At 47.4% G+C, this 12,081-nt stretch overlaps 1 protein-coding gene across 1 annotated transcript in view; it reads right to left on the bottom strand.

The window, feature by feature from the left end:
* The window catches only part of prkcz (protein kinase C, zeta), a 157,233-nt gene that overhangs the window by 89,083 nt on the left and 56,069 nt on the right, over positions 1–12,081 (bottom strand). The gene's annotated exons all lie outside the window — the stretch shown is intronic.

The following is a 12,081-nucleotide window of genomic DNA, read 5'->3' as shown; positions in this document are numbered from 1 at the left end:
CAAGTCCCCCCCCCCCCCCGCCGGACACTTTGTGTCTACTTGTTTCTATTGGCAAATGATTAAACGCTATTCAAAAAAAGCAAGATTATTACAAGCCTCCACTTCAAAAGGAGGCAGAGACGAGTCAACGCAGCCGCCCCAAGGCAGTTTTGGACACAATTAGACCTCAGTGATACGGGGCCGCTTGACAGGCTTGACTGACTTTGTCCGCTCCTGACTTTTAATTAAATCATGGCCACAAAAGTCTTTTTAATCATGCGTGCAGGAGATAAAATGGGAGAGAAAGGATTTTGCTGAATGCATGAAATTGTAAAAGTTTTCATGGTTTGTCTCCGAGAAGACCCCATGGCAACGGATCTATCACGTGGTCAGATCCGCATCCACGTTAGGCCAAGTACAAAGGTATGGATGAGACCACATGCGTAGGCATGTGGAAACTGTCTCTCGGCATAAAGCGGTCCGTGATGCCAAAATCTGATGCAGGGAGATTTGACTTATATCCTAAATGTTCATAAAGTTAACTTTTTGGCAGGTTTTCTTTTTCTTTTTTATTTGATGGGACAGTGGATGGACGGAGTTAAGGTCAGAGACTGATGTGGTGGAGGGCGTCACGGTAGCGTGGCGGACTATTCCATTGCCTACCAACATGGGGATCACCGGTTCGAATCCCCGTGTTAGCTCCGGCTTAGTCAGCTCACCATGTCTGCGGGTGGAGAGCTGGATGTGGGTATGTGTCCTGGTTGCTGCACTAGTGCCTCCTCTGGCCGGTCGGGGCGCCTGTTTGTGGGGGAGGGAAACTGGGGGGGGGGTAGCGTGATCCTCCCACACGCTGCATCCCCCCTGGTGAAACTCCTCACTGTCAGGTGAAAAGAAGCGGCTGGCGACTCCACATGTATCGGAGGAGACATGTGGTAGTCTGCAACCCCAGAAGCAACCGGGACGGCTCAGAGTGGGGTGATTGGACAGGTACAATAGGGAGAAAAAGGATGAAAAAATCCTCCAAAAAAAAAAAAAAAAGAAAGAAAAGAGACGGGTGTGGTGAATGTTCAAACTAAGCAGCCAGGACAACACACACATTTGCTCACATTACAGTATTGGTCTACAACAGTATGACCTACTCGCACAAAAATGGAAACTTTTCCGCTGGCAACATCACCTTTTGTCTCATCCAACCGGTTTCTCTCCACAGCGAGACTTCTTTTAGTGCCACCATCTTGGAGGCTTACACTTCAGTTTGCCATTTGGTAAATAACAGGACACACTACGTTTTGGATGCTTTTACAAGCCTGCAAACTGTGTCTCATGTGTGGTGGCGAGACCTTTGTTCACTTTGGACTTGGATCTGTAGTAAACTTTGACCCCCCCCTCCCCTCCCTAACCCCACCCCTTCCCTTAGATGCTTGTTTAATTCCCGAATGAGGTGACAGCACCACCCAGAAATCACTTTCACAAATCTCCTCAATCCTGTCGACGTCTTCGACTCTTGGACTCTCGCAACACCATCTGCCACCCTTTATCTCTCTGCTAGATCTCAGTCCTGATGAGCTATTTTCTTTAGTTCCCCTCCCCACCCACTGCACCTTCCTCCTCTGCCATCCTGACCTCCTCTTTGATGCAATATTCCCTGAGCCGACTCACTCGCTGATTTATCTCTCAAGTCTTTCCCCTGAAAATCTCCTGCATCCCTCGTTGCACTCGTCTCCTTTAATCACCTGGCCTCGTCTAATCTGGGCCTCTTGCTTCGGCCTCTCTGACTGCGTCTGACACTGGTCCAAATTAACCAGCTACCTCGTCTGGCTGAGGCTAAGAACAGACTAAAGGTGTTGATGATGTCCTGGGTCTCTGCGGGACTTCAAGAGGATATCTCCACAGGCGTCTGGGTAGTGTAGCGGTCTATTCCGTTACCTACAAACATGGGGATCGCTGCTTCGAATCCCCATGTGGCTGGCCTTGGCTTGGTCTGCCGTCCAATCTGGCAATCTGGCTTGGTCGGCTGTCCCTACAGACACAATTGGCCGTGTCCGAGGGTGGGAAGCCGGATGTGGGTATGTGTCCTGGTCGCTGCATTAGCGCCTCCTCTGATCGGTCGGGGCACCTGGTCAGGGGGGAGGGGGAGCATAGTGTAATCCTCCCACGCGCTACGTCCCCCCGGTGAAACTCCTCACTGTCAGGTGAAAAGAAGCGGCCAGCCATTCTACATGTATCGGAGGAGGCATGTGGTAGTCTGCAGCCCTCCCCGGATTGGCAGAGGGGGTGGAGCAGTGACCGGGATGGCTCGGAAGAGTGGGGTAATTGGCCGGATACAATTGGGGAGGAAAAAGGAGAGGGGGGGGGGACATCCCCACATAAACAGATAAAACTCCATCACCACGCAGCATCGATCCTTGTTACAGTCTGTCTTTTGTTATACATAAAGCACTTATATACCTGCAGCAGAACCAAATGTGAGGATTACAGGCTTTTGCCAGTTCAAACCCTGCAACGGTTCACTCTGTAAAGAGTGCAGCAATCATTTATCACTCAGCTGGTGTCCAGAATGTGAGTGTGATGGCTTATTAGTGCTCTGGCTATGCAAACTAGTATAGTAGGCTACTCACATTATGTCATCAATACAGAGCTTTTGAGTTGTATGGGGGTACTGCGACCTTCACTACACCAGTTTCGGTGTGTGTGTGCATGTACTTGTACACACACACGTATGTACACTTAACACATGGCAACTTATTGAATATGGGTTGAACTGATTTTTTTTTAAGTTCAACCACACAGCCCTGGTATTTGCATAATAAACAGCTAGACTATTTCTACCGCTGTATCATTGTATTTTTTTGTCAGTCAGCGCACAAACAAACACACACTCTCTCACAAACACACTAACAGATGTGCGCACACGTGAAATAAAAGCAGGGCTCATATGATTTTGGAAAGCAGCTGTCATCAGTAAATAACTGTCAGGATACTTCAGATAACACACACACACACACACACATGCATTAACACAACCCATGTCTAAAGAATACTCAGCTTTAACAATGACAGTGTTCATTGTCGGGGGGTCATTTTGATTTGGACCGAATGTGATGGCTTTCATTGGAGGAAACTGTTCTACCCAAAGTGATGTGTCTCTATAAACCACTGGAAACTCTATAGAGTTACGGAAAACCGCCAGTGTTCCTAGAGACACAACATGACGGGATGGACTGCTCGACTCTAACCATATTACTGCTCACATCTTAGTGGAGACAGATCGGTCTCTGCGGGCTCTAAATAGGTTACACAGATGCTAGTCACCAGTCTCCCCAGTACTGAGCACCACTGCAGGGCAGAAGCTGTCAGGGCTGAAAGTAAGCAGCCAAAAGAAGGGAGGAGAAGATGCTCTTTGCAAAAGGAAAATGGGTGATATTCAATTTAGATGCAGTTGGAGATGGAAGGATAAGAGTAACTCGGTAGCGGAACAAGAAAAAAAAAATTGCCGGAGGAGTCTGGACGTTAGCAACTAGAACCCTATGGAACAAGTGAAGCGCTTGTTTTTGTATTCATCATATAGTCTGCAGCCAGTCTGGTAAAAATAGTGTGTATGTCTCTTAATGTACACTGTATAACTAGCACTAGCATTAAAAGACAAGAGTGCACCCTAGGTATATCAAATGACCTACTTAATGCAACACACAGCCTGAGTACTGAGTGTATTTTACATCATGTAAGCTGTACCACACTATCAAATGCCGGTCACACACTGATAACTCTTAAACTCAAATGCTTCACACAGCCGTGGGCATACTAACATGACAAACAAGCTCAACCATGAAGTCTCGCTCTGAAGCGTGGACGAGTCTCTGCCCGACTTGATTTGGTTAAGAAGCGAATAAAAACCAAAAACGGTAAACGATGACCCTAGCGCTCCTACCTTTGACTCGAAAGTAGAAAAGCAGCGTGAGCAACATCCCTCTGGCTGTCTCTTGACCACTGTGCACTCCTTGCTTTTCACAAGCCGGCTCTCATGGTGGTTTCCTGCACCTCTGCCTCTCCTCTCCTCATCCTGCCAGTCCTTCTACTCCTGCTCATCAAACTGCTTTGCTTGTGCCTCTTTGTCGCTCTGCCTCCCTCCTCCTCCTCCCTCCCTCCTTTCCTCTGTTCCCCACTAGGCTGCTTCTAAACTGCTTTATGTCACACAAACGCACACTACTGGAAATACATGAGAGGAGGCATACATACAAAAAATAATATGCTAGATGTACAGTTCCAGATAAATGTCTAAGCATGTACTGCACAGAGCACAGATGATTTTGTCTTTTAAAGGTAATGATATCATTTTATTATCTTTTTTCTTTTTTGCTAAACAGCCCTCACCAAGCAGACTGTTGGATTGCGCCGCATGATTTTTAAGACGCGCCTTGGCGTCAATTATTATGCTGCAGATGCACTATTCTACCACAAGATGGCAGAGTAGTTGCGGCAATAACAGCAGCATCCTCACGCAACACACTGCCACCTAAATTTAAACCATGTGGACTATTTATAGAGGCGCACTGTGCCTAATCTTAGCGATGGAGGGTGACTTAACAGCACAGCCTCGATGACAGGTATATTCCACCTTGAGCTGTCCGCAGACACATTTCAACAACTCCTGTTTAGATGGGAAACGCATTTCGGTACTGTGGCACTAATAAATGGGTACTAATAAATAAATGTGGCGCGAATGAATCGCATAGGACTAATGAAAGGTTATATTCTGGGGACCAGAATAATTCTTAAAAGCTAATTAGTCTGGCTACTCTCGGTTCATTTTCGATTTCCAGGGGGAGTTATCAACGGGCGCAGACGCCTCTGGATGCAATTGGATAGAGCTACAACCAATTAGAGCGACGACGTGTGTGACGTAGCGCTTAAACTTTTACCGAATCCTGCCGGAAGTATGGCAAATACGTCTTTCTTATCGACAGAAGCCTCTGAGTGCATTTTTTCTTTTTTATCCTTTTAGAGAAAATATACACTCCAGTTCGTCTGTCATCTTGGGTTCAACAGACCGTTACACATCAGCGCTCCTCTGTACTTCTGCGTTATTCCTTCCCACCTGCATTCCAGGAAGACCCTACTCTGCCTCCGATTGGCTAACCCCATCTCTGACCCCGCCCTGCCCTGCCCCTAACAAACCTCACGGCGCAGGCCAGGTCGGCATGACGTCTGTCTGAACGGGAGGGCGGCCACACGTACGTATATGCCAGAGCAAAATGTAAAACATGAGCTCACAGACTCGTCTGGTTCCCCGGCTGGAAAGCTCGTGTTGTTTTGTATAAACACGCACACATCACTTAGATACAACCGCAGGCACACAATGCATAAACACAAAAGTACATGTCTTGGATGATAAAATGATTATTACCAGTGCAACTGTGACTAAGGGCTGTACAAATAAACTTGACTTGACTTAAATCAGGAGGCCCTGGAACAGAGAGGCACTGTTCCAGCAGGGGGAGGAGGTCAGGGGGAGAGGAAAAGTCACAGAACACATAACAAAATCCATAGTGCCTGGAGCACACTGACTGGACAACACCTAGGTGCTAGCTGTTCTAACTGAACAACTGTCACCACAAACAAAGCATTATTCATGTACTTTTATTAATCAGAGCATCAACAATAATCCCTCGAAATTAGTAGGGGGGTAGAAACAGCTGTTTAATGGTTTGCACCTCTCTCTCTCTCTCTCTCTCTCTCTCTCTCTCTCTCTCTCTCTCTCTCTCTCTCTCTCTCTCTCTCTCTCTCTCTCTCTCTCTCGACTATGCCTTCACTTCGCTGTCGTTTCCCTTCTGTCTGTGGATTGCTACAATGGGGGGGGGGGGGTAGAATCAGGGCCAAAAATTCTATTTACAGCCATAAAAAGCAAGCAGCCTAAGAAACCGAACTAAATGACGTGTTTTGTCTGTCTGTCTGTCTGTCTGTCTGTCTGTCTGTCGATCTCTGCTCCGTTTCAGTACTATCGATAGTGCTATTATTGCCACCCTGTTGGTCCACCAAAACAACTTTGGCCTGCTTAGAGTCTGACTGACCTGCTGGTTAAAAGACATCACAGGCCGCCTGTCCAGGGTGTCTCCCCACCAGCCGCCCAATGACTGCTGGGATAGACTCCAGCATCCCCTCGACCCTGAGAGCAGGATAAGCGGTTTGGATAACGGATGGATGGATGGATGTTTGCCTTTTTGACATTTTACCAGTTTCCTCCAGTAACATTAGGTCAAGTGACTTGCTCTCTCTCTCTCTCTCTCTCTCTCTCTCTCTCTCTCTCTCTCTCTCTCTCTCTCTCTCTCTCTCTCTCTCTCTCTCTGTCTCCCGCTCTCTCTCTCCCTTCCTCCTCTCTCTCTTTTTAAATGAGATTTAAAATGATGATGATGATTTATTTCGAACATGTAAATAAGCAGGATATTACAGCTAAGCCATTGCCAACTGTGAAGTGTTCAACAACTCCATACATCACACTCAGGGAACAAATCTCTGTTATATGTTGGAAAAGGAATAGCAGGAAGTATACACTTATTTCTTCCTACCCCTTCTCACCTACTCTTAAGTTAATTCAGCTACTATGCATTTCAAACTCAATCCCCACTGTACTGCATAGTACAAATTCAATGCAAGTTGTGCTGCACAATACAAACTCAACTACTGTGAACAACAGGAGAAAAAAAGAAAACGCATCAGAGAAAGAGAAAAAATAAACACACATCCTAATGTCACGGACCGAGAATAAACAGATCTCAATGCTACGCACAACCCAAATAGCCACTCGGTGTCGGAAAGAAAAATGAAAAAAAAAACGTAATAATAAATGTGTGGAGATAAATAAACTTGGACAGTTAACACAACTCTTCGTCCTGGCTATATCTCCTGATAATCAGTGCTCCGTACTTTTTCTTGAACTGCGTAATGTTTGTACTTTGTTTGTGATCCCTGCTCACACTGTTCCACCATTTCACCCCGCAGAGTGAAATGCCCATGCTCTTCAAAGTTGCACAACACAGAAATTCTTGAAGTTCGATTTCCCTCTCAAATTATATTCCCCTTCTCTATCTGAGAATATTTTCTTGCATATCACTCGGCAGTAGATTGTTTCTTGCTTTGCACGTTATTTGTGCAGTGTGAAATTCTACTAGCTGAACTTCAAGGTGCTGGACTTGAAACATGGCTTGTTGGTGTGTTCACGATATCCTACATTATTAACTACCCTTATGGCTCTTGGTTGTAGGTTGGTTTTGTAGGTGTTACCCCATACCTCCACACAGTAGTTCAGATATGGTTAAATAAATGAACAATACAGAGTGTGCAGTGATTTATGATCCAGAATGTGACTCGCTTTTCCCATGACACACCCAAACAGGCAAATAAGCAATTTATGAGAAGCATCGATGGGAAATAAAAGAATGACAGAACAGATCACATTAAATATCGCACAAAATGTATTGACAGATTTCCATAGTGACAAAGGAGGTGCCAGATCCAATCAATAAGTGCTGGTCCCAATCTGGGAGGTCCCGGATCCTGTTCCGGCAGGATCCGACACAAATTAAACCCTGATTACCACCCATGAATTCCACCTTTCATACCACAAATCCGATGACTCTGGGACAGACGCACACTGTGCTCTCTCCCTTCCCCAGCCAACCCGGGACTTAGACAGACTTCATTCTATCCTTCCTTGCCAATACTGCAGCACCGGAGAGGTTATGCAAGCATTTTCCACATTCCTTCACAGCGAGGGTGTAAGGCTATTCCCTGGGCCCGGTCCACAGCTTTATCAAAGCGGGCTTCAAGACATTTTTTCTTTATCGACAATGCTAAAAGAGGCCTCCACGGTGCAGCTGAGGGTCGATGTATCTGACAGCCAAACGCTTTAAATCAACACTGCTGGTCAAAGCAGAGCTGTGGGTTGGAGGTGTATGAAAGTACATGATAGACACAAGGTCTATGATAATAGAGTAATGCCCCGCTGGGGAATCCCGAGTTGTCTGCAGGTGTTGGAATGACTGGGAATATGAACTAAAATACGTACGTATCTGTGCTATGTTGGGTAACATTTCCAGGGCACACAAACCATCAGTAATAAGCGCTTCAAACGTTTCATATGGTCATCAAATGATTCCCTCCCCCCCTCTTTTTCTCCCCAATTGTACTTGGCCAATTACCCAACTCTTCCACCCCCCTCTGCCGATCCGGGTAGGGCTGCAGACTACCACATACCTCCTCCAATACATGTGGAGTCGCCAGCCGCTTCTTTTCATCCGACAGTGAGGACTTTCGCCAGGGGAACATAGCGCGTGGGAGGATCCCACTACCCCTCCCCCAACCTGAACAGATGCCCCGACCAACCAGAGGAGGCGCTAGTGCAGCGACCAGGACACATACCCACATCCGGCTTCCCACCCGCAGACACGGCCAATTGCGTCTGTAGGGACGCCCGACCAAGCCGGAGGTAACACGGGGATTCAAACCAGCGAACAGACCACCACGCCACCCGGACGCCCTATCAAATATTTAGTGCATGAGAAAATATCTCAAACTGAAATACGACAACAGTCTTGCCTGGCCTGGATCAGACCAAACAAAAGCAAAGCAGAAACCAGACACTAACACAATCCAGTGATATTCTCCGCACCACTTGACTAACGCCTTCGGCCGCTCTGAGTCCAACAAATAACGCTCCACTTCCTTTGTTTGTGACGGTCTTAACCTTGACCGCCCACAGCACCGTCAGTCTATCTGGCACTGTATTATGTAAAACTGCTGGGATTGGAATAGGATACTTAGGCTTTAGAATAACAAAGCCACAAGGTCTATCAAGGTGACCTGGCCAACCCTGGGGTAACTGTATGGAGGGTGACGGGAGATCACCAAGAGGAAAGAGAGAGGGAAAGAAGTAGGTAGGGGAGCAATAAAAGAGGAGAAGAAGAAACTAGTCAAAGTGAAACGGTAAGAGAGTGATGAAAAAAAAGTGACTGATACAAAGGTAGAGGAAAATGACGGAAGCATCAAATCGGGGAGGGGGGGGTCAAACACTACTCCCGGGGTGGGGGGGGGGTTTGAAATGAGGGCATCTCCGCTAGCGCAACCACCCAGCCGCTGACTGTGAGCAGCTCTCAACAAACTAGCCAGCTCAACTTATCGCCTTAGCAGCCCTCGCTTTCTGCTCCACATGTAGCCGAGCTGAGCTTAATTGACGCCATTGTTGTGCCGTTCCTCTGTCCCCGGCTAAAGTGGTCGCCCGGTTGGAATATTATGCAACGGGTCAGCCCTTTGTGGATTAGCCTTCTGCACAGATGTGCTGCAGGCCAACACTATTCACTGCAGAGGTTCAATAGTAGGACGTGCAGCACACAGCAACCCTTCCAAACACAGCCCCACAACAGAATGAGGTCAAGCCACCGTCTTGTCTACCGCATATGGGACAGGCGAGTAACAAGTGAAGTGGTTTTTAAGTCGAGATGAGTAGTTCAAGATACAGACCAAAGAGCAGAACTCTATAACCGGGTCACAAGGTGCTTAAAGACATTAGATGTTAAGCCAGCGTTCACCTTTTCATACCGGTGACACGGCTCAGATCGGGAGAGACACAACTTGATTTGTAATACTGGAGCTAGCTGGCAAACCAAAAGGGCAAACAGCCACAGCCAGCGAAAAAATGTAAATGTGGGGTAAAACCCAGTAAATTAGGGCCGTGGACAGTCCCTAGGGATACAGAATAGAAGCGGTGTAGAATGGGGCCATAATGCTTGTGGTGATGGGATGACGGTGGGGCAAATAGGTGCTCAACACTGAAACAGCGGCACGGATGGATAGTATGGTTGGCGGGTTTAAATAGACGGACCAGCCACCATTCACTTATTGAAAGATGTGATGGGGTGGATTGATTAATCATTAAACTGAATGGGCAGAACAATCAGCGAGTGGAGGAAAGTTTAACTAATGAAACTTGCACCAAACGCTTAGGTTAAAATTAGTGACACGTTCAAAAATCCTGCAGGGGTGAATTTTGGTGTTCATATTTGTATTAAATGGAATGTGAGTTAAAGATGGGCACCTTTAAATGCCAGTTTCAGATTACACATCGTGTTAGACTAAAGTTAATTATGATGGTGAAATGCTGCAGCATTTTGGAAGTGACACCTAACCGCTGTACCTATGCGGTCGTCTGGATTTTATTTTCAGTGCACATGTGCCTCAAGAGACCTGCATGCGTATGACAAGAGGGTTCAAAATGTTTGGTCAGCCACTTCCAGTTTTTCCAAGTGGTCAGCTCAGGAACGGTTTGTTAGAAATGGTTCCAGATGGGATCTGTGAAGGGTACCAATACCCCTGTGTTCACTGGTGAGGCCACAGCAGATATATGCTGGTCTCCACTACGGCAAATGACAACGCTTTCACCATTTATTATCGGCTATTCTTTTGCTTTTCAATTTAATCCAGGTGCCACTTGTAAATTTATTGGATGTGAAGTGGCTGAGTGGATTTCATTCAACAGACAAAACTGCAACATGTATCCGGGTTGCATGGCAGTCTATTCTGTTGCCAACCGGCGCGGGGATCTGGTCTCGAATCCCCGTGTTTCCTCCGACTTGGTCAGGTGTCCCTACAGATGCAATCGGCCGTGTCTGCGGGTGGGAAGCAGGATGTGGGTATGTGTCCTGGTCGCTGCACTAGCGACTCCTCTGGTCGGTCGGGCTACCTATTCGGGGGGGAGGGGGGACTGGGGGGGGGGACTTTCAGTTGAAATGAAGCGGCTGGTGACTCCACATGTATCGGAGGAGGCATGTGGTAGTCTGCAGCCCTCCCCGGATCAGCAGAGGGGTTGAGCAGCGACCGGGACGGCTCGGAAGAGTGGGGTAATTGGCCGGATACAATTGGGAAGAAAAAAAAAGAAGAAAAACCTGTAAAGTTACGCCATTCCTTCAGAGCTTTAAGTTATTTGACTTTAAACGCCGTCTTGCTTGCATTGTTTTGTGCGTGTGTGCATGCGAGCGAGTGCGTGCGTGCATGTGTGTGTCGTGTAACTATAATCCAGTTCCCATGACTATGAAGATTAGTGCTTTGTGTTCATCATGCGCCCTTCAGCATGCAAACATCACTCCTGCCTATCTGCAGTGAGGCAGAGTTGTTTTTGCCAGTGAGATTTCATTCTTCTTCTGCACCTCTCACCCTCTTTATACGAGGAGGAGCACATCCCTGCCCTTCTCTACATCTTGGTTTAGCATGGACGGATTGGTGCACTGTAAGCCCCATAAAGTCTGCCCCAGGAGATCTTTGTGGTAGAGGCGACCCAGGCAGATATGTGTGTGTGTGTGAGAGAGAGAGAGAGAGAGAGAGAGAGAGAGAGAGAGAGAGAGAGAGAGAGAGAGAGAGAGAGAGAGAGAGAGAGAGAGAGAGAGAGCATGAGTGAGAGAGCTTATGAAATCAGTGAAATACAATCCATAAGCCAGTCCACAATACTGGAATGCAGTGCATACCATGTCCCAATTCTCTCATCGCCTGCTCAGACAATGCTCCGATAATCTCTTTTTCTGTGGGTTGGAGACAGGGTGGGTTTAAGTAGCTCAAGTTAAAGGGAGTTTTAATCATTTGATCACATAGTTTTTCAAGGTGAGCATGAGCATGACTGCCCCAGTGGCAGCTAGACTTCCAAGCCTAGAGGATGTGCCAGCTCTACCTATGACTACACAGGGTCTCTTCGGGTCGTACGGTCACACATACAATTGACCTTTAAGACCGAGTGGTTTATGTTGTGGGCGGCACGGTGGCACAGTGGTTAGCGCGGTCGCCTCACAGCAAGAAGGTCCTGGGTTCGAGCCCCGGGTCGTCTTCTGTGTGGAGTTTGCATGTTCTCCCCATGTCTGTGTGGGTTTCCTCTGGGGGACCCGGTTTCCTCCCACTGTCCAAAGACATGTAGGTCAGGTGAATCGGCCGTATCAAATTGTCCCTAGGTATGAATGTGTGTGTGTGTGTGTGTGTGTGTGTGTGTGTGTGTGTGTGTGTGTGTGTGTGTGTGTGTGTGTGATGGCCTGGCGGCCTGTCCAAGGGTGTCTCCCTGCCTGCTGCCCA

This window comes from Lampris incognitus, chromosome 2, assembly GCF_029633865.1.
Source record: "Lampris incognitus isolate fLamInc1 chromosome 2, fLamInc1.hap2, whole genome shotgun sequence".
Taxonomy (NCBI): Eukaryota; Metazoa; Chordata; class Actinopteri; order Lampriformes; family Lampridae; genus Lampris; species Lampris incognitus.
This window is presented reverse-complemented; position numbering and strand designations above follow the sequence as displayed.